Source organism: Molossus molossus, unplaced genomic scaffold (assembly GCF_014108415.1).
Source record: "Molossus molossus isolate mMolMol1 unplaced genomic scaffold, mMolMol1.p scaffold_m16_p_2, whole genome shotgun sequence".
Classification (NCBI taxonomy): Eukaryota; Metazoa; Chordata; class Mammalia; order Chiroptera; family Molossidae; genus Molossus; species Molossus molossus.
In genome coordinates, this window is record NW_023425355.1 from 123,582,133 (window position 1) to 123,605,235 (window position 23,103).

Consider the following 23,103-nt stretch of genomic DNA (forward strand, 5'->3'; position numbering starts at 1 on the left):
AATTCCCATGTCTTCTCCATTAAAACCCATCTCAGAAAATGATATGTTATACTCGTTTAACCCAGGTGACTGGTAAAGTTGAATGTGTACTTCTCCTGGGTTATTTGCATTTTAATAGGGTGAAAAGCCATAAACCTGAGGAATGGCTCTCTGATGGTAGAAAGTCAGCTGGAATCTCTGAGCGGTGAAGAAAGGACTTGGAGGGGCCACATGCAGCATCCTCATACCTTTCAAACCGTATCACGCAGGTGCCCACTTCCACAAAGGTCAGGCTTGAAGGGACAGATACTCACGAAGACACTCATCTACCCAGAAGCCTTAGAAGTCACCTATCTCTTGGATATACATGTGAAATATCAATATGTGCTTAGAAGCTGTGCTTGCCGATATCAAAAAAATACCACTTTGCTTTAAGGGGTAGTTGAGAAATAGGACAGTGAGACTGAAAACTAGATGAAGATCATTTTGTGTGTGTTGTTCTTTTTTAAATTACAGAAGTAATATATTCCCCTGAGAAATATTTTGGAAGGCAGAGAGTGCAAACAGAGAGAGAAAAATTACTATTAAAAATGTGGTTTATGGCCCTGGCTGGTTTGGCTCAGCAGTTAGAACGTCGGCGCACAGACCAAAGGGTCCCGGGTTCGGGGTTCGGTTCCCACTAAGGGCACGTGCCTCAGTTGCAGTTTGTCCCCGGCTCCAGTTGGGGTTGTGTGGGTGGCAACCAGTCGATGTGTCCTTCTCACATCGATGTTTCTCTCTCTCTTTCCCCCTCTCTCCCTCCCACTCTATCTGAAGATAAATGCAAAAATGTCCTTGAGCGAGGATAAAAAAAAAAAAAAAAAATGTGGTTTTTGACCAGCCATTGTGGCTCACTGGTTGAGCATTGACCCATGCACCAAGAGGCTACCGGTTTGATTCCCGGTCAGGGCACATGCCCAGGATGTGGGCCTGATACCCAGAGTGGGGCATGCAGGAGGTGGCCAGTCGATGTTCTCTTTCATCGATGTTTCTCTCTCTCTCTCTCTCTCTCTCTCCCCCTTCCTCTAAAATCTATAAAGAAAAAATGTTTTTTAAAAAAGTTGCAGGTTCGATTCCTGGTCCTAACGCATCAGGGAAGCAAGCAATCGATGTTTCTCTCTCACACACATGGATCTCTCTCTCTCTCTCTCTCTCTCTCTCTCTCTCTCAAATCAATAATTTTTAAAATGCCTCAAAATGGAACTGCTGTGTTAAAGAATGTTTGCATTAGTAAGGCTTTTGACCTGTATTGCCAAATGACCTCCAGAAAGTTGCACCAGAAATTGGATGCACCATCAAAACCATATTTGAGGCAGGGCATCTCTGAAGTCACGAATCTACTGTCAAACTGTATTCTATAATAGAAATACAGTTTCCCAATTGGACAGCTACATGCAAAAAAATGAAACTAGACCATCAACTTACACCATACACAAAAATAAACTCAAAATGGATAAAAGACTTAAATGTGACCCGTGAATCCATAAAAATTCTAGAAGAAAATGTAGGCAACAAAATTTCGGACATCATACGGAGCAGAATTTTCACTGATACATCACCTAAGGCAACAGAAATAAAGGAGAAAATGAACACATGGGACTACATCAAACTAAAAAGCTTCTGCACAGCAAAAGAAACAATCATCAAAATGGAAAGGCAACCCACTGTATGGGAGAACATCATTGCCAATGATGTATCAGATAAGGGGTTAATTTCCAATATATATAGAGTACTCATACAACTCCACAAAAGGAAGACAAAGAACCCAATTAAAAAATGGGCAGAGGAGCTGAATAGACACCTCTCCAAACAGGACATACAAATGGCCAAGAGACATATGAAGAAATGCTCAACATCACTAATCATCAGAGAGATGCAAATTAAAACAACAATGAGGTATCAGCTCACACCTGTCAGAATGGCCGCCATCAACAAATCATCAAACAACAAGTGTTGGCGAGGGTGTGGAGAAAAGGGGACTCTAATACACTGCTGGTGGGAATGCAGACTGGTGCAGCCGCTATGGAAAACAATATGGTGCTACCTCAAAAAATTAAAAATTGAACTTCCATTTGACCCAGTGATCCCACTGCTGGGAATATACCCTAAGAAGCCTGAAACACCAATCAGGAAGAATATATGTACCCCCATGTTCATAGCAGCACTATTTACAATAGCTAAGATCTGGAAACAGCCCAAGTGTCCACCAGTAGACGAATGGATAAAAAAGCTGTGGTACATATACACAATGGAGTACTATGCAGCGGTAAGAAAGAAAGATCTCTTATCCTTTGAGACGACATGGAGGGACCTGGAAAGTATTATCCTAAGTGAAAGAAGCCAAGCAGAAAAAGACAAATACCACATGATCTCACTTATATACGGAATATAATGAACATAACAGTCTGAGGAATACAGTAGACCCAGACACATGGAAGTAGGGCACAGACTGACATCCCTCAGAAGAGGGGATGGGGGGTGGGGGGGTGGGAAGAGATAAACCACAGAACTTATATGCATGTATGCATGACCAATGGACATGGACAACTAAGCCGGGGACAGGGTGGAGGGGGTGGGGTGGGGGGTGCCAATGGGGTAAAAAGGTAAAATATCTGTAACAAAAAAATAAATAAAAATTCATAAAAAAAAAAAAAAAGATCTCTTTAAGCCTTTTTTTTAAAAAAAAAAAAAAAAAAAAAAAAAAAAAAAAAGAAGTAGGGCACAGACTGACATCCCTCAGAAGAGGGGATGGGGGGTGGGGGGGTGGGAAGAGATAAACCACAGAACTTATATGCATGTATGCATGACCAATGGACATGGACAACTAAGCCGGGGACGGGGGGGGGGGGGGGGGTTAGGGGGGGTGCCAATGGGGTAAAAAGGTAAAATATCTGTAACAAAAAAAATAAATAAAAATTCATAAAAAAAAAAAAAAGAAATACAGTTTCCCCTCAGCAAATAAAAATATGTTTAAAAAAACCCACTAAGTTCATAATAAATGAGTTTGAATCAATAGATGTCTAGTAATTTGCTTCAGGTTCCTAGAAATAATAATAGGGTGATTTCTGACATTTAGAAATGACAAAGAAAAGAAAAATAAAGATGAGCCACTGACTGCACCCCACACACAAGCATGCTCACTGTCTTTCTCTCTTTTCATTCTCTCTCTCTCTCTCTCTCTCTCTCTCTCTCTCTTTCTCCTTTGATAATTGTATTGCCATCTGTCTTTGTTTTTCATCAGTAGGGAGAGGCAGCCTTTTACTAAAGAAAAATATTCACTGTTTCTTCTTGGTGGCCCAATCTCTACTTACTAAAGAAGTTGTTTCTTTCATCTTTGATCTGAGAGAAAATGAGACGAGAAAAACATTATAAAATATGACCCTTATCCATTAATAGACACTAGCTTACCTTTAATTCTAGCTTTAATATTCTATCACTTATAGTTGACTTCTGCAACTTAAACCAAGAAAAAAGGAGCAATTCCAAGTGTGATTTTTAAAAATTATTTTAAAATATTATTATATTACATATTATACATACCTGTATTATATACATATTATATACACTATATATTGGAATATATAATATTTAGAATTAGAATATATATATTTGAAAGGTACTGTGTCAATCTCTTCCATATGTCAATTACCAAGAAAGTACCATAGTATTCATTGGCATACCAATCTGAAAATTGTCCAACTTGTGTTATTTTCAAGAATTTAAGACCTTTAAAATAGAATTTTAAGATCTTTTTTTCTGGCCATTGTCTCAATTCTTTGGGCTTCTGTTCGAAATTTTACTTTTCTCATCAGAAAGGACAACTATAGATTTGGGTAAAGGTAGAAATCTCTCTGTAACAGTAAAAAGAACTTATAGTTGTCTTTATTTTACAAGTTCTAGAATTCCCTAAAGGAGCATTTCCAAGCCAAGTTCCTGAGAACATTAACGTTCAGTATTATCTTAATAACTCTCCCTTGAAAAATTTAGTTCTGGAGTCAATAAGATTGGAAAAACACTGAGTTATCAAGGTAAGCAAGTTTCTTTTCTGCTGGAACTCTTGGAGCCTTTAACACATATTGACACTCTAAAGGGGCACAGGGTCAGTAGCTCTTCTCTATACTTTATGTGACTATGGGAGCCTTTTTTAGGCACACCAGAAATTTCTCACTAATCATGCCGTAGAACATAGTATGAGAATCTTTGTTCTAAAGTGGTATTTGAGCCTGGCTGGTGTGGCTCAGTGGTTGAGCATCGACACATGCACCAAGAGGTCAAAAGTTCAATTCCTGGTCAGGACACATGCCCAGGTTGTGGACCCAATCCCTAGTGGGGGGCATGCAGGAGGCAGCCAATTGATGTTCTCTCTCATTGATGTTTCTATCTCTCTCCTTCTCCCTTCCTGTCTCTAAAATCAATAAAGAAAAAAAAATTTAAATTAAAAATAAATAAATAAAGTATTTGCCAAATATTTTAATGGCAAGGACTTTCTCTTGAAGGTAGTAAGAACATGATCCAATGAAAAATAAAATAAATATTTTAAAGCAAATGGGTTAACTCTCTCTTTTTCTTGAGGTTTTCAGTTTTCTCCAGACATTGATAATACACAGTGGCATGATATTTAGCATAGTGAGTATCACATAATAAAAACTCAATAAATAGTGTGACTTTTTATGTTACCTCTCAGCAAGGACTAATAGCATTCATAACTTTACATGGCCCTTTTTATAAAATTCTACTGTGCCATGTAATATATTAAGGGAAATAGTTGACTTCCAAATTACAATGATCACAGCTATATTAGAAAATAAAATAGAAATGACAGAAAGGTACATATAAAGAAAAGACTAAATATATATATCAAAACGCAAACAGCTATTATGTTTTTTCTTTTTACTTTTGCAGAGTTTTTATAATATGCATGTATTACTTTTATAATGGAGAAAAGCAATAGAGTTAAAAAATTTTATTCTCTGGCTTTTAACCCAGTGACCTCTTGTAGTATTAAACTCTATTGATGGCTATGGAACGCTAAGATGAATTTCCTTTCTACTATTTGTTCTGAATTTAAAAGCTGTGAGTTTCACCGAGTGATCATCTCGTTCTCATATTATGAGATGCTGTAAAAAGAAAGAACTGATCAGTTACTTCCTGCAGGCTTTATAATCTTAGCTGCCTTCATCAGATCCCTAGTTAACTCTTTCTGTCTTGTTAAAGCAACCCAAAGCATTTCTATTTTGGGGAACTTTTTTGTTTTGTTTTTATCCTCACCCAAGGACATTTTTGCATTTATCTTCAGATAGAGCGGGAGGGAGAGAGAAAGGAAGAGAGAGAGAGAGAGAAACATCGACGTGAGAGAGGCACATTGAGTGGTTGCCACCCACACGACCCCAACCGGGGCCGGGGACAAACTGCAACTGAGGTATGTGCCCTTAGTGGGAATCGAACCCAGGACTCTCCCATCTGTGGGCCAATGCTCTAACCGCTGAGCAAAATTGGCCAGGGCCAAAACATTTATAGTTTTTCCTTGCTACATAGGGCTAAAAAGTTTGTTACCATCTTGGAAGTTGCCACACCTTCACCCCCCACAACCCCCAACTCAAACACTTAAGCAGGGAAAAAAGGTAGGGAAAAAAGCTTTAAGCACATCTAGCAATTGCTGACATTTCACTTAACAGTGCTCTAATCTATGCTACCATTATCCTCAGGGGATGGGTGAATTTGAAATATGAGTGGGCCAATAATTTAAATCTTCAGATCAGCTTAAAGAAGCCATCATGCTAAAAGTCAGCAAGAACTTTGCAAGTACAATGTGATGTGATTTTCAGCCTAAAGCTCTCTACCGGTTAAAATCTCAGGGCAAAATAATTTGGGCCAATTTCTTCAGTCACGTGCTATCCTGAGTGTTGGGACTTTGGGACAAAGGCTATCTAACCTATCGGTGATTCTGGTAACGTCTCCATAAATTCAAAGATAGCCTTTCAGAGGCTATCTGAATTAATGTGACAAAAAGCAGTCACATTAATGATAATTACACTCTTTTCTCCAAACCTATGTCTATCGCCCTTTCTCCTTAAACCCAAATTTATATTCCCCAATAAGACCTTACATTTATTTGCTTCAGGGGATCCTCCATAACAAAATGTTGCATTGTTGGTCCTATATCACAATTTATTTGGGCATGTGAGGAAACTTTGGAAAGTTTTCCGTTTCTGCTGTGGGAATTTGAGCACAGGAGCTGGCTCATACTGGAGAGAGCCAGTTGTCAAATATACAGAAATTGTGAGCCAGTTGCCAAACCGACCTTTGGTGGCTTGAAGTCAGCCATAGCAGGAATGTTTACCCCACAAAAAATGGGCAAGTACTGCAAATCAAGGCTTTCTTTTTTCTTTTCTTTTTTTTTTTTTTTTTTCTGCATAGCTGTTTTACCAGAACACCACCACATGTATTTGTCATTCAGATCACTCAAGTCCCGAGAAGCAAAGCTCAGGATCCAAATATCGATCTGCCTTAGGTAGGAGGACCATTGGTCCCGGTTTGTCTGGGATGTTCTTGGATTTAAGCACTGAAATTCCCCTGTCCCAGGAAACTTCCTCAATCCTAGACATACCAGGATGGTTGGTCACCCTAACCTTAGGTAAAGTTCTGTGGAAATAGAACCTTGGCCCAGTGGTTCCAGCGGTTAGAGCGTTGGCCTTCAGACAAGAGAGGCCCGGGTTCGGTTCCCGCTAAGGGCACGTACCTCGGTTGCAGTTTGTCCCCGGCCCTGGTTGGGTCGTGCGGGTGGCAACCAGTCGATGTGTCTCTCTCATGTCAATGTTTCTCTCTTTGTCTCCCCCCCTCTCTCCCTCTTGTTCTATCTGAAGATAAATGCAAAAATGTCCTCAGGTTAGGGAGGGAGGGAGGGAGGGAGGAAAGAAGGAAGGAAGGAAGGAAGGAAGGAAGGAAGGAAGGAAGGAAGGAAGGAAGGAAGGAAGGAAGGAAGGAAGGAAGGAAGGAAGGAAGGAAGGAAGGAGAAATGGAACCCTAGAGAAGGTTCTTGTACAAATAATTTGTCAGAGGAGCAGCTTGCAGGTGAAAGAAGGTAAAGGAAGCAGGATAAGGGAGAGAGAACGCTGGCCAGGGTGTGAAGCTAAGCAAGGAGGTAGAGACTAACTTCAGGGTGATGCCGCAGGCAGCTCTGGAGCACACATTGTACCACGGACTAGGCCCCATTTTAATTTTTTTATTTATCTCTTTTTAAAAATTATTTTTATTAATTTATTTTTGTTACAGATGTTTCTCCTTTTCCCCCCAATGACACCCTCCTCCCAACCCCCCCCACCCCATCCCCAGCTTTGTTGTTCATGTCCATCGGTTATGCATACATGCATATAAGTTCTGTGGTTTATCTCTTCCCTCCCCCCACCCCCCTCTTCTGAGGGTTGTCAGTCTGTCCCCTATTTCCACGTCTCTGGGTCTATTTTGTTCATCAGTGTGTTTTGTTCATTATATTCCACAAATAAGTGAGATCATGTGATATTTGTCTTTCTCTGATTGGCTTGTTTTGCTTAGGATAATACTTTCCAGGTCCCTCCGTGTCATCTCAAAGGATAAGAGATCTTTCTTTCTTACAGCGGCATAGTACTCCATTGTTTACATGTACCACAGCTTTTTTATTTACTTATCTACTGATGGGCACTTGGGCTGTTTCCAGATCTTAGCGATTGTAAATAATGCTGCTATGAACATAGGGGGACATATGTTCTTTCTGATTGGTGTTTCAGGCTTCTTGGGATATATTCCTAGAATTATGATCACTGGGTCAAATGACAGTTCAATTTTTAACTTTTTGAGGAAACATCACACTGTTTTCCATAGTGGCCGCACCAGTCTGCATTCCCACCAGCAGTGTACTAGAGTCCCCTTTTCTCCACACCTCACCAGTACTTGTTGTTTATCTGTTGATGGCAAAAGTTCTGGCAGGTGTGAGGTGATACCTCATTGTTGTTTTAATTTCTTGGCCCCATTTTTAGGCAAGAGAGCTGGGCTTTGGCTCCCCTGTGCCAGTCAGGCCAGTCAGTCATTGGCTGTGGATTTCTGGGGGGTGGGGGGGGCAGTAGACTACAAGGCAGTTCCCACTTCACTGAGGGAGGATTTCTGGAGATGGGAACAGTGGGCGCATACCAGCCGACACTCACAGCAGCTGGAGATGGGTGTGCCCGTGGGGAAAGGGGATCTGAGTGGAACACCAATAACATTAACCTTTCTCAGACTTTATGAACCATCTATGGTACCCCATGCATAATCTGGCTTTAAGGCTAAATAGTGACATTAACTTGATCACTAACCACCACTCCTCTTGTATCTGCATGAAAATCAGTCTGGTAGCATGGCAGAGATCAAACATATGCCTTTCTTTCTTTTTTTTTTTTTTTAATCCTCACTCGAGGACATTTTTCCACTTCTGTTCAGACAGAGTGGGAAAGAGAGAGAGAGAGAGAAACATCAATGTGAAAGGGACACATCGAGTGGCCGCCTCCTACACAACCCCAACCAGGGCCAGGAACGAATCGCAACCGAGGTACGTGTCCTTGACCAGAATAGAATCCACGACTCATTGGTCCTTGGGCTGATGCTCTAACTGCTGAGCCAAACCGGCCAGGGCTGTTTCTATCTTATTCCATCTTCCTCATTGTGACAGATTCCTCTGGACCTCATGGGAACCTAGGGCAGGGGGGCCGGCACTACAGTTCTGAATTCATTTCATGGCACATGGACACTGTTTTAGTGGAATACTGGCTCTGAAAGGTACATTTTTACCCTTCCGAGAAAATAAAGGCATTTGTGAGTTTGGCCTAGGGTAGCTTTTTGTCATCTGTCTCAAAATATAAAGCTTCGCACAACATAAATGGTGGAATCACATCCCTGTGGGCAAAAATCATTACTTTTGTTTTTCCATTTGGATGTTTTCCATTTTCAGAGCACAACCAGTTTGGGATTACAAAATACTTTTTTGGTGAGCACTTTGAGGTGGGGACAAAAGGCATTTTTGTGCTTCTGAAGACTTACATAAACTCTCCCTGGTTTAAAAACCTTTCTCTTAAGAAAGATCTCTTACCCTTTGAGACGACATGGAGGGACCTAGACAGTATTATGCTGAGTGAAATAAGCCCGTCAGAGAAAGACAAGTATCACATGATCTCACTTATTTGTGGTATATAATGAATAAAATAAGCTGATGAACAAAATAAACCCAGAGACATAGAAAGGAGTAGGGTTCAGACTGACGAACCTGAGAGGAGGGAGGTGTGGGGAGGGAAGAAATAAATCAAAGAACTTATATGCACGTATGCCTAACCACGGACATACTATAGACAATGATGCTGGGGGGGGGGGAGATAGGGTGGAGGGTGTCTGGGGTGGGGAGAGAAATATCTGTAACAAAAATAAATGAGTTAAAAAAAATAGAAACTATTCTCTTGAGATTTTTTTTCTTTATTGATTTTAGAGAGAGATGAAATGAGAGGGAGAGAGATCAATGAGAGAGAACATCAAGAACATCGATTGGCCGCCTCCTGCATGCCCTTCACTGGGGATCGGGTCCACAACCTGGGCATGTGCCCTGACCAGGAATCGAACCGGCAACCTCTTGGTCCATGGGTTGACGCTCAACCAGTGAGCTACACCAGCTGGATTCTCTTGGGATTTTTAAATATACTTGCAGATATGAGCAATGACAATCATCTTGATTTCAGTCTATGGCAGATACTGCTGTGTTATATGCTGTATCTCCTTAAAGCTCTAAGGAACAGGGAGAGATAGGCTTAGGTGATGAGAGATATTTTAAGGATACATGGAAATGGAAGGAAGGATGGGAAATAAGAGTCACCATGAAGCATATGTTTGCTTCTCTCTATATATGCTTCTGCTGCTGTAGACTTCAGACTATCACAGTGTAACGGCTACTCTGTCCTCTCTACTTTGTGACTTCTACTACTGCCTTGTAACTTCTGTTTTCTTCTCTAGCTCTCTGACTTTTTCACTTCCCCAGCTCTCCACCATCTACATTCCTCTCTGTGTATTATAATCAAACTCTCCAAGAAAGAGCATCTGATTGGGTCAGCTATTTCCTATCTGTTGAAAATTTAAGGCCACCAGGTAGGCTGTAAAGCAGATTTTCTTGACTTGGACACAATTGATATTTGGGGTCATACAATTATTTGTTATGGGGTATGTCCTTATGTTTAGCAACATCCTTAGCTTCTACTCACTATATGCCAGTAGCAACCCTCTCCTTCAGTGTGACAACCAAAAACGTCTCCAGCCCTGGCCAGTTCAGCTCAGCGGTTAGAGCATCAGCCTGTGGACCAGAGAGTCCCGGGTCTGGTTCCCACTAAGGGCATGTACCTCAGTTGCAGTTTGTCCCCAGCCCCAGTTAGGGTCATGTGGGTGGCAACCAGTAGATGTGTCTCTCTCACATCGATGTTTCTCTCTCTCTCTTCCTCCCTCGCTCCCTCCTGCTCTATCTGAAGATGAATGCAAAAATGTCCTTGAGTGAGGATAAGAAAAATTGTCTTCAGATATTGTCAGATGTTCCCTGGAGGGTTAAATTGTCTCTGGTTGAGAATCACTTCTGTATACAACTCCTGGACAATATGTGACCATGGCAATTGAGTAACATGGAGCACTAAATAGAATAACCTACGTCTAAGGATTCATCTGAGACTACTTTTCTGTACTCCCAGTCCCTTTCAATGAAGAGGACTGTCCTCAGCAGACAACCTTTAGCTATTTTTTCCTTTAGGAATTGCCACCTCACCCAAGGTAACCCCTCTTCCACGGGCAGCTGATCAATGCAGGAGTACAAAATTCTGGCCATTTTGGCCCAACTCAGAAGAGCTCTAACATTCTAGCTCAAGAGCTCCTGCGGGATTAACTAAGACTGCCACTGGGCCTGCATCCCAGCTTGCCTCTCCTCTATCGCCATTCCCACTTCCTTCTTCTCCCTTCCACTGGTGCTAGTCCCAAGAGCACACCTTACTAAGTATCCTGTGCTCTAAACCTTCTCTTAGAGCCTGCTTCCTGGGGAACCCAATCTATGAGGGAGCAATGTAACTGACAAACTTTTAGAAGCAGCTGAGAAAAAGGCATTGTAATAGGCTCATTCTAGTCACTGGGTTATTTGATTTACTCTTGCTTTTCATAATGAGGTTGATGATTTTGTCCAGTATATGTAGTGATGATCATTATTTAAGGTGTCTGACTTCATGATCTCCATTAATGGGTAAGGACTTTGGGGACAGCATAAAATTATGTCATCCTCTTGCCTTATACCTTAAGCTCAGCAACACACATACCAATGGCAGGCAAGAGTTAGAATGAAGGACAGTCGATAAAAAATATCATAAAAGGAAATGGGTTGGAGTGTGAGCACCATAAGGGTAAAGAGCATGCATTGCCGTCTTTTATGTTTGATTTCATGCATCTAACACCTTGTACACAGATGCAGAATATGCCTTGATTAAATGATAACTGGACATTCCAAAGATTATTTCCACTCTAGTACAATAGGAAAGAACTTACTCTAATACCTAGTCTAATACTCTGAAAAAGTTATGAGCTTCATTTCATTTTCAGCCAGCTAAGAATTGATTCATTCTGTCACTAAACGAGTGTCTATTTGACCAATATAGGTCAGACTCTGTTCTAGGTACTGGATAAACAGCAGTAAATAAAAGAATATCCTCTGTCATGAGATTATTTTTCATAGGAGAAGGCAATCAGGCCATGGTAAATATGATAAAGCCGACAAGAGGTAATTAGTTAAGGGAACTCTTTAAATGAGACAGATCAGTGACATTTGAGTGGAGAAGTAAGGAAGCAAGCCAAGCACATATGGCGGGGGTTGGGGGGGGCAACAAAAGGTTTCAAATAGAGAAAAAAGTACATGCAAAGGCCCTGAGATGGGAGCATGGCTTAGAGGGTTTGAGGAACAACAAGAAGGCTGGTGTGACTGAAGTCAAGGAAGCAAGATGGTGAATGATAGGTCACTGAGCAACCAAGAACCAGGCTAGGTAGGATCTTGTTGACTATGGTTAAAAGCCTTTGGAATTTATTCTCAGTAAGAAGGGAAGAGTTAGGAGAGTTCTGAACTAACAAGTGACATATGATGTACTGTGCCTATTAGTATTCATTCATTGACCAACACAGGCCCTTAGAATAAGGTGAGCCTGGCCAGTGTGGCTCAATTGATTGATTATCGTCCCATGGACTGAGAAGTCCTGGTTCGATTCCCGGTCAGGGCACATGCCCAGGTTGCAGGCTCGATCCCCAGTAGGGGGCAAACATGAGGCATCCTATCAATGTTTCTCTCTCACATTTATGTTTGTTTGTTTGTTTTCTCTCTCTCCCTTCCTCTCTCTTAAAAAAAATAAATAAAACATAATTTTAAAAAAAGAATAAGAAGGTGAGAAAGACAGAACCCTGGCCTTGGGATACTTAAATTCAAACCAAAAGAGGTAGATGTATAAAAACATCATGACCTTCTATAGTTGTGGTAAATAGTGAGTGTCATGGGAGTACAGTGGAAGGAGTAATTAATTCTGCAGTGAAAGAAATGAGATATTTTATACAGACTAGTATTAATGCATATTGTCCCTGAGGCTACATGTAAATCCAAGGTAGGGGGTATTTCATCTGATAGGAACCTAGTGAAGACTGCTTCTGATTGCTTGGCCCTTGATTTCACTTAGCAAGAGTCACAAGATGTATTTGGTGATGAAAATCAGGTTCTCCCTTCTACTTAGTCATTCTTACATGATGAATATCCCCTTTCCAATTTTACATGTCGCCTCCTTATAGCCCTTTTGTCCAGAAAAGGGATTTTTTATGTATGCATAATGAATATAAATATAGGTTTTACAGAGTGCTAATGTTTTAATGAGCTAGAAATAGGCAGACAAGAGAGAGAATAACATGGGGGCAATTTGACTTGGAAAGAGAAAATCTGAGCAGGAAATGTCTGGGGGGAAAATTAGAAGAATGGAATGGAATGAGCTCATTTTTGGTGTGAGTTAAGGATAGAAGGAATTTATTCTCAGAAGGTAAAAAGTGAGAGTTCACATTGTAGAACTTGACCTAGGCCAGCTATCAAGGGAAAGAGACTGATTCAGAAGAGTTGGCCCAGGAGGTCTGGAGCAGATACATCTATTAGAGGTGTCAGGGGAAGAGGGAAAGTATTGAACAAAATCTTCAGTTATTCCTGGAGCCCAATACAAAAGCTCACCAGAAAGCTTGCTATCTTAGGGCAAAACAAAGAACAGCAAGGCTTATGTCTTAAACAGGACAGATCAGATAATTCCTGTAACATGAACCAATCATACTTATTTATTTATTTATTTATTTTTTCTTTATTGATTTTATAGAGAGAGGAAGGGAGAGGGAGATAGAAATGTCCATGAGCGAGAGCATCGATTGGCTGCCTCCTGCATGCCCCCCACTGGGGATTGGGTCCACAACCTGGGCATGTGCCCTGACTGGGAATCGAACCGTCGACCTCTTGGTGCATGAGTCAATGCTCAGCCACACTGGCTGGGCCTGATCACACTAATTTAAATACAAACAATGAAATAGTACATTTGGTAATGTGAGATTTAGTTTAAAAATCAGAACCTTATTTAGAAATTTAAATGAAAATGTCTTGATTTATTTCTTTCTAAAAATCCTTAGGTATTTATTTGGAATTTCTAAGTAATACTAATATAAAAGGATAAACCACAGTTGACTCACATGTAACAGCAGTATCAGAATGCCAAAGGAAGATCTGTCTCCTTTCACATTTTACTTCTCTGAGAACTGCATAAAGTTTTTTTGAAGAATCAGAAAATGGCCCTGGCCTATTTGGCTCAGCTGTTAGAGCATCGGCCTGTGGACCAGAGAGTCCCAGGTTCGGTTCCCGCTAAGGGCATGTACCTTGGTTGCAGTTTGTCCCCGACCCTGGTTGGGGTCGTGTGGGTGGCAACCACTCGATGTGTCTCTCTCACATCGATGTTTCTCTCTCTCCCTTCCCCCCCTCCCTCCCTCTCTATCTGAAGATAAATGCAGAAATGTCCTCTGGTGAGGATTAGAAAAAAAAAAAGAATCAGAAAATAGCCCTGGCCAGTTTGGCTCAGCGGTTAGAGCGTCGACCTGCAGAACAAAGGGTCATGGGTTTGATTCCTGGTCAAGGGCCCGTACCTGGGTTTCCGGTTCAGTCCCTGGCCCCAGTCAGGGTCATGTGAGAGGCAACCAATCCATGTGTCTCTCACAACAACCCTATAAAATAATGATTATTATTGTCTCCATTTCACAGGAGAGAAAACTGAGATTGAACAAGTTTAATGACTTCTAGAGAGTTGCCACTATCTCTATCTTCCCCTCCCTTTCTTTTATATTAAAAAGCTTCTGGCCCGGCTGGTGTGGCTCAGTGGTTGAGCGTCAACCCATGCACCAAGAGGTCACTGGTTCGATTCCCAGTCAGGGCTAATGCCCAGGTTGTAAGCCCAATCCCCAGTGGGGGGTATGCAGGAAGCAGCCAATCGATTATCTCTCTCATCGATGTTTCTATCTCTTTCTCTCTCTTCCTTCCTCTCTCTCTAAAATAAGTAAAGGAAAAAATTGTAATAAATAAAATAAAAAAAACTTCTGTCTTCATGTTTATGGGTCTAAAGGTCAACTAGAGTTTAGGCAATCTAGATAAATTTTGTATGGGAACCTCTGCTTCACGCTACAGGTTGGCTGGACTTGGTTCCAGGCTGCAAATTGATTTGGGACTGTCTCTAAATGTGTTGGGTTTTGAGGGCCAGGCTGAAGAATCAGACACCACCAGGGACATGTGCTCAGGGCAGATCATCAGAGCACAAGAGGACAAGCCTCTGTTCATATCATGTCTGCTAAAGTTCCATTGGCCAAAGAAAGTCACATGGTCAAGCCAAGGCCAAGGGCTGGGAAGCATACTCTGCCCGCCATGAGACTATGCCTAAGATAGAGATGTTTAATTCTTTCACAATGGAGTAAAGAATTGGAATTAAAATGTCATCTCTCCCCTCTTCTTATTCCTTTCATTGTTGTCAAATTCTTGGCTGTTTCTGACTCTTACCTTGGCTTTCTAAATGGAGGTGCATCCCATCTATAGTCATTTGGTTTTTAATATCTGAGTGGCTCCCTACTGTCTCAGGTTTCACATTTTACATTCCTTGACATTTCCCTGGTGCCTAATACAATACCGTTCACACAGAGAGCATTCAGCAAATGGTGTTGACTACCTGCCGTCTTTTAAAAGCACATCTGGAGATACATTAAAGGCACCTGGCGATATTGCACTGACTTGTTAGTCACCCGACTTAACCCAAATGGCCTCAAGATTGTAGCCACTTTTACCTGGAGGAAAGTTCAATGGTAATAGTCAGCCAGTTCTGTTTGAAATTATTCAGAAAATCCACGCCATTAATTCAATCACAGCTCTATTTATATAGCCACCTATTCTCCCACATCTGTCCTTATGAGGCTTGATTTCTTTCCCAATGTCCTAATAGACACAATAAGGTTCTTAGAATTTTGCATAAGTCCATTTGAAGGAGCATTTCTTCCAGGAGTAAGGCCACCAAATATTGTTTGTTACACTTTGCGGGACTGTGCAGCCAGCAGCTGTGAATATTAGGTATAGTGTTTATCTCTGCAGCTCTGTCACCTTGCCAAGTAGTTTAGTGTGAAGTCTTGACTTCCCTGATCAAATGTAAGCCTGATACTCTAAATGATTTGGCAGTCCACTGACAAATCCAATGGTGTGGTACAGACGGTCCCTAATTTACAATGGTTCAACTCGTGCGTTTTCGACTTTACGACGGTGCAAATGTAATATACATTCAGTAGAACCTATACTTCGAATTTTGAGTTATGATCTTTTCCCAGGCTGGCATGATACTCTTTAGTGATGCTGGGCAGTGGCACGGGATCACAAGAGTAAACAATCAATACTCTGCAGTGCACTGTGTTTCCAGCATTTTTTGGATATTCTGTTTTGCGTTTTTGCATCCCACTATACCTACAAAACACCCATCTGTGTCTCCTGCTTCTGGTGAGAAGAGGAAGGCAATTACTCTGGAGATGAAACTCAAGATAATTGCCCAACTACAGGCTCATGGAAATGTTCTGAGCACATTTAAGGTGGGCCAGGTTAAGCTTTAGGTAGGTTAGGTGTATTAAATGCAGTTTTGATTTTGGATATTTTAAACTTCCAATGGGTTTATCAGGATGTAACCCCATATTAAGTGGAGGAGCATCTGTATTCTGTACGCCATGTGTGATGGTCTCAGAGCTTAGTGTTATCTGTCTGACAGCTCATATAATATTTACAGGTTGTTATTCGTGAGGAATTTTAGTTAGCCATAAAGATTTTCACAGCTATGGCAGACATTAGAGGTCTCATTCATCACTCTTGTGACCTTCCCCTCTGGAGTGTAGCCCATCTGTCTCTGCTGTTGAAATCTTTATGGAAAAATCTTCCCATCTTTGAAAGTTTAGTAAGTGATCTTAAAGTTTTCATTGAATCTTTACTTTTGATATATAGTATAGACATATAAAGCCTATTCTTATTTTAATTGAATGTTTTGAAAAGTGTTCAATTTAACTTGGTCTTTCGGTTAAATGGCAGAAAATGTAATCTTGCTACAGGAACTATATGCATCACATCAAAAGGAAATAGAAATAATAGAGAAAGCAACTGCAGCCCTGGCCAGAGTGGCTCAGTTGGTTGAGCATCGTCCCATGCACCAAAAGGTTACTGGATCGATTCCCAGTCAGGGCACATGCCCAGGATGTGGGCCTGATTCCCAGTAGGAGATGTGCAGGAGGCTATCAATGTATGTTTCCTTCTCACATTGATGTTTCTCTCTCCCCTCCTTCCTCTCTCTCTCTGAAATCAATAAAAAAAAATCACATTTTTATTGTTATTTATTTAAATTATTTTTATTATAAACCACAGAACTTATATGCATGTGTGTATGAACAACGGACATGGGCAACAAAAGTGGGGACAGGGTGGGGAGGGAGAGGGAGGGGGGAATCAGTGGTGGAAAAAGGAGAAATATCTGTAACAAAAATAAATAAATGTTTTAAAAATCACATTTTTATTTTTATTTATTTATTTAAATTATTTTTATTAATTTATTTTTTTTATTAAAGATGTTTCTTCTTTTTCCCCATTGAAAAAAAAATCTTATTTTTTAAAAAAGCAATGACAGTGGAGAAATATGATATATACATATATATGTAATATATTCAGCATGAATAATGACATGAAAACTTCAACACTGTCTTATAATCTTAATTATGACTTTAGGAAGTAAAAGAAGAAGTGAGGGTAAGCTTTTTCATGTAATTGAATGTTATAAAGAAGACCATAAGCACATTTCATAAATAAATGGAATGGATTGGTTTACAGAACAGCAAAGAGGGAAGGCCTACCCTCAGATGTTCCCCTCCTCCAGTTACATTCTTCTCCTTCTATGCATTTCTCAAATGCTTGGTTAGGACTTAATCCTACTACTTTCCCTCCGTCTACCCTCTCCTTCAACTCCTTCAACTCCTTCAACCTCTGTGGTCTGGTGTGGCCTTCGCCACTCTTTTTTTGTTTTGTTTTGTTTTTTCTTGATTGTTTTAGAGAGAGAGGAAAAGAGAGGGAGAGAGAGAGAAACATCGATGAGAGAGAACATCGATTGGCTACCTCCTGCATGCCCCCCACTGGGGATTGGGCCCACAACCTGGGCATGTGCCCTGACTGGGAATCGAACCAGCGACCTTTTGGTGCATGAGTCGACTCCCAACCACTGAGCCATACGGGCTGGACATGGTCTTCGCCACTCTTGTGAAATTGCCGTGTTGAGATCTCCAAGGATCTTGTGGCCAAATGCACCTTTTTTTTCTATAGCTTTGGCACTTTGGAACCCATTGGCATTCATACCTCACCATCTGGCTGTCCTTGTGTTTTACCCTATTTATTCTGTTTCTGGCTTTTTTTTTTTTTTTTTTTTTTTTTTATGGCTTTTCTATTGCCACCACATTTTTAAGGCATTCCCCAGGGTACAGCTCTCTTTTAACAGTCTTATTTCCTTGAACAGTCCTCATGTTCTTTTTTTTTCTTACAAGATAACAAATCTATTTTATTTATTTACTCTTCAATAAGTTTAAATCTTCAAGGGGTGCCGCATTCCACGGCTTCTGTGTCCAATGGCCTGAGCAGGGAGGTTGCTTCTCAGTTTGGCTCAAACTATGCTACTGTTTGCATGAGCACAAACATCTTTTCCCCAGATTACTCTGGTTTTGTTCGTGTTGCCACCAGGAGTCACTGTGCTGTTCTTTGCTTTGTACACATACGTACATCTCTTGCCTAGACAGAATTCAGTTGCATCTTGAGCATAAGCACCTTCAATTTTAAGAAGAGCAGTGTTGCTTCCTCTGGTTCCAGAGACCCTGCTTATAGCCAGAAAAAATGACCTTGGACCACAGCCTTCCACATGTATTTTTCCTCTTAGAAGTCCTATTCCCAGCAGCCTCCACTGGCTCCACGGTGGCAGAAAGAGCAAGAGTCCATCTATTTTCATAGCTTCAGCTATCACCTAGTACTTAAGGTCTTGCCCTTTCTCTTGAGTTTCAGTGAAAAGACCTTCCTTCCAAATATATAAATATATAACTTCTCTGGCCCTGGCCGGTTTTGATTAGTGGTTAGAGCATCAGCCCACAGACCAATGAGTCGTGGGTTCGATTCCAGTCAGGGGCACATACCTCATTTGTGGTTGGTCCCGGGCCCTGGTTGGGGTTGTGTGAAGGCAACCAATCAATGTGTCCCTCTCATGTCAATGTTTCGCTTTCTCTCCCTCCTTCCCACTGTACCTGAAGATAAAATGAAAAAATATCCTCAGGTGAGGATTAAAATATATGTGTGTGTGTGTGTGTGTGTGTGTGTGTTAAGTATCATATCTGAAGTTTACCTTCCAGCTTATATTTTTCTGCCAATGAAATTCCCAGTTGTCTATTAACTAAGCCTTAGAAATTTAAAGTAATCTGTGATTTCTCACTTTCACTAGATAATTGTCGAACTTCACTCTCCTACCTCTAATCCATTGTATATAGTATCACAAGAACAATCTTTTTATCTTTTCATCATAATCCTCTTATGATAAAACAGTCTGTGGCCCTCTAGTTTCCATTGTATAAATATGAACTAATCTGTTCATCATTTATGTTGACAGATAGTGGATAGATGGTCTTCCTAAGAATGAAGTATCTGTTCGGCAGATACCATTGGTGTAGGCACACAGAGATATTTAAAGAAGTACTGTAAGCCCAGGCAGTTAGATGTTCAAAGGCATTTCTCTCTGCCACACTTTATACTATATGTGGCACATTTATAGCAGTTAGGAGCAATTCAGTGGTTGAAGACAAATGCTGCTTAGGTGAAACAGAGAGGTTGATTCTAGGGTTACCACCATTCAGACAACACCCCATAGATATGTGATTACAGACATTCTTTGTATGGTAATTAACATATTGCAAAGCAGTTTTCATATCTACTTTTTCATTTTATCCTGACGATATTTTGGAAAGGAAGATATCATTATTCCCATTTTGTATATAAGAAAAAAAGGGGCTCACAGAGAAGACAAGACTTGCTTACGTTCATGCAGTACTGGTGAAGTCGACTCCAATCCAGTTCTTCTGAATCTGTGTTCTGGACTCTTTCCACTGGTTCCAGATAACTCTCAAATCACTGGGTTGGGCTTTGAAATAGGAAGCCAATGTACTGAGTGCCTTTCTGAACTCAAAAAGTTTACAATCTGGACCTGGTCAGTTTGGCTCAGCGGTTAGAGCATCGGCCCATGGACCAGAGACACCCAGGTTCAGTTCCCGCTAAAGGCACAAACCTCAGTTGCAGTTTGTCCCCAGCCCCAGATGGGGTCGTGTGGGTGGCAGCCACTAGATGTGTCTCTCACATCGATATTTTTTCTCTCTCTCTCTCTTCCTCCCTCTCTCCCTCCGGCTCTATCTGAAGATAAATGCAAGAATGTCCTCAGGTGAGGACAAAAAAAAAAGAAAAGTTTATAATCTGTCATGGGAAATGAGGGTATGAGAAGCATACTCTCAAATAATCTATTGTATCAAGCAGTATATTAAACGTATCTTGAGAATTATACCAACTAAATGCCATTAACCTGTAGAAAATGGATTTTTCTCTTTCCACCTGGATCAATAAAGAAAGACTCCTGCTGGCAGGAGTGTAATTGTATAAAATGTCTTTATAATGTTTCCAGCCTTTCATCAAATAATTATACTTCTGGGCATTTTGCTTAAGAAAATTCACAAAAATGCATGCAGAGATTTATCTACAAAAGATGTCCATTGCAGCCTTACTTATAACAGTGAAAAACGGGAAACAACTGATTTCTTCAAGAAATTGTGGTACATCCATAAATGGAATACTATTCAGTCATTTAAAATGTGAGCCAAGAATGATGGAACCAGCCATAGATGGTTTGGGTGAGTGGGAGTAGTTCAATCAGAAGAAGGTTTGGCTGCATGTAACAGAAAACTCAACAATGGCCCTGGCCGGGTTTACTCAGGGGTTAGAGCGTCGGCCAGCAGACCAATGAGTCATGGGTCTAATTCCGGTCAAGGGCACGTACCTCAGTTGCAGTTTGTCCCTGGCCCTGGTTGGGTTGTGTGGGCGGCAACCAGTCGATGTGGCTCTATCTATCACATCGATGTTTCTCTCTGTCTCGCTCTCTCTCCCTCCCTCCCACTCTATCTGATAATAAGTAGAAAGATATCCTCAGGTAAGGAATAAAAAAAAAAAGAAAGAAAACTCAACAAGGGCTTACTCAAAGTAGATGTTTATAAATTTCTCACATAAAATTCCAGAAATAAGCTGAAATGGTAACTACATATTCAGCAGGAACCCAGATTTTGCAAATCAAATCTTCATTCTCAGTCATTGTTAGTGTATGGTTTCTGTAGCATAGTTTGTCCAGGCCATGCCCATATCTCTTGTGGCATTCACCATGCCCAGGCACACCAAACACAGGTTTCCAACTACACATACCTGCAACTCTGCCTTTAAGGCTTTCCCTGGCCATTGGAGCCTGCCCACTGGGACAAAGGGCAGGCTGGAAGTGCCAGGGAGTTAATGAAGCCCCCTTCCATGCTCCAGGAGTACCCCTTGGGCAATAGTAAATAAATACTCCAGTTCCCTCACCCCTGGGAAGGGGTGACAGATAACTCTGAAGTGTATACTATACTGAAGCTCTCACCTGCACTGAGTGCCAGGTGCCCAAAGCAGTAATTCATCTTTTATCAATTTTCCCCCTTCCCTGTCTTACTTCCAGCTCCTCTACCAATATTTCCTTGAATTACTGCTCAAACTACTTGTACTCACCCTGGCCAGTTTTGCTCAGTGGTTAGAGCATCGGCCTGAGGTCCAGAGAGACCCGGGTTTGGTTCCCGCTAAGGGCACGTACCTCGGCTGCAGTTTGTCCCCGGCCCCAGTTGGGGTCGTGTGGGTGGCAACCAATCGATGTGTCTCTCTCACATCGATGTTTCTCTCTCTCTCTTCCTCCCTCTCTCCCTCCTGTTCTATCTGAAGATAAATGCAAAAATGTCCTCGGGTGAGGATTAAAAAAAAAAAAAAAAAACTACTAGTACTCGCATCATTGTCTCCATGTCTGCTTCTGAGGGATTGCAACCAAGATAGCTACCATTGTCCTGGTTTCTACAGCTCCAGCTATCATCACATCCACGTTCCAGGCAGGAAAAAGAATGGGAAAAGGGCAAAAGCTGCCTCTCAATTGAGCCAGCCAACATTAATGTACCTGGCCCCTCCAGATGTACTCTCCATGCTTCCCTGCCCTGCACTGGGTCTTGAGAGGTTGACCTGTGTGACCTGCATGAATGGGATCCCCAGATCTCTAGCTTCAGATTGGGCTCAGCCAATGGGGAGCCATGGTAGGAGATGGGTAGGAAGATGGAGAATAGGTCAGAATACTATTCCCTAGCCTCCCTCTTGGCCTGTTTCCCTTGACCAAAGATCTTGTCACGTGACCCTGTTCACCAGCGCACATGCGTATTTGTCTGTTTGGAGGATAGGGGAGTGTCACTCACTCTCTCCTCTTTTTCTCTCCTTGCCCCTCCCCGTCCCCCTCTTCTGGTAATGGTTTTCTATCCTTGCTCCTCAGACCTAGGGGTTGTAATGGCTCCCTGTTGTTATTAATATTATCCCTTGTGCACGGCTCAGTGGTTGAGCATCGACCCATGCACCAAGAGGTTGCCGGTTCGATTCCTGCTCAGGGCACATGCCCAGGTTGTGGGCCCAATCCCCCATGGGGGGCATGCAGGAGGCGGCCAGTCGATGTCCTCTCTCATCAATATTTCTATTTCTCTCTCCTTCTCCCTTCCTCTTGCTCTCTAAAATCAATAGAGAGAAAAAAAATATTATCCCCTGTGATTCCCCCTACCCTGCACAAACCTTTGTGACCAGCCCTTTTACTAAACTCTTCAATTTACCCAATTTGGATGTGGCATCTGTTTCCTGCCAGAGCTCTGACTGGTACACTCCCATTATAGTATATGTTCATCTAAAACCTGATCTCATTAAATAATAATGTCCGTGAAGGCATGGAACTTCTTTGTCCATTGCACCACAGCACATGCTACTCCACCCCTGCCTGCAAACACCTAGCACAAGAACATACACATAATGTATATTCAGTAGATACCAGGTGATGAATTTGAATGCTGGAATATTAGATATGCTCATTGGAAAATATCCCCGGAGACAAAAATTAAGTGCAAAGTAGCAGGAACTAAGTCTGTTGTATTTACTGCATTAGTGCCAGCATTTTGCACAGTGCCTAGTGCATAATAGATGCTCTATAAAAATGTGCTGCATGCCCTGGCCGGTTTGGCTCAGCGGTTAGAGTGTCAGCCTGCGGTCCTGAGAGACCCAGGTTCGGTTGCCGCTAAGGGCATGTACCTCGGTTGCAGTTTGTCCCCGGCCCTGGTTGGTTGTGCGGGTGGCAA

At 41.6% G+C, this 23,103-nt stretch overlaps 1 protein-coding gene and 1 pseudogene across 2 annotated transcripts in view; one reads left to right on the forward strand and one right to left on the reverse strand.

The window, feature by feature from the left end:
* The window catches only part of DMD (dystrophin), a 2,326,146-nt gene that overhangs the window by 2,065,390 nt on the left and 237,653 nt on the right, over positions 1-23,103 (forward strand). The window lies entirely within an intron of this gene.
* Positions 18,219-21,922, reverse strand: LOC118636013 (annotated as a pseudogene).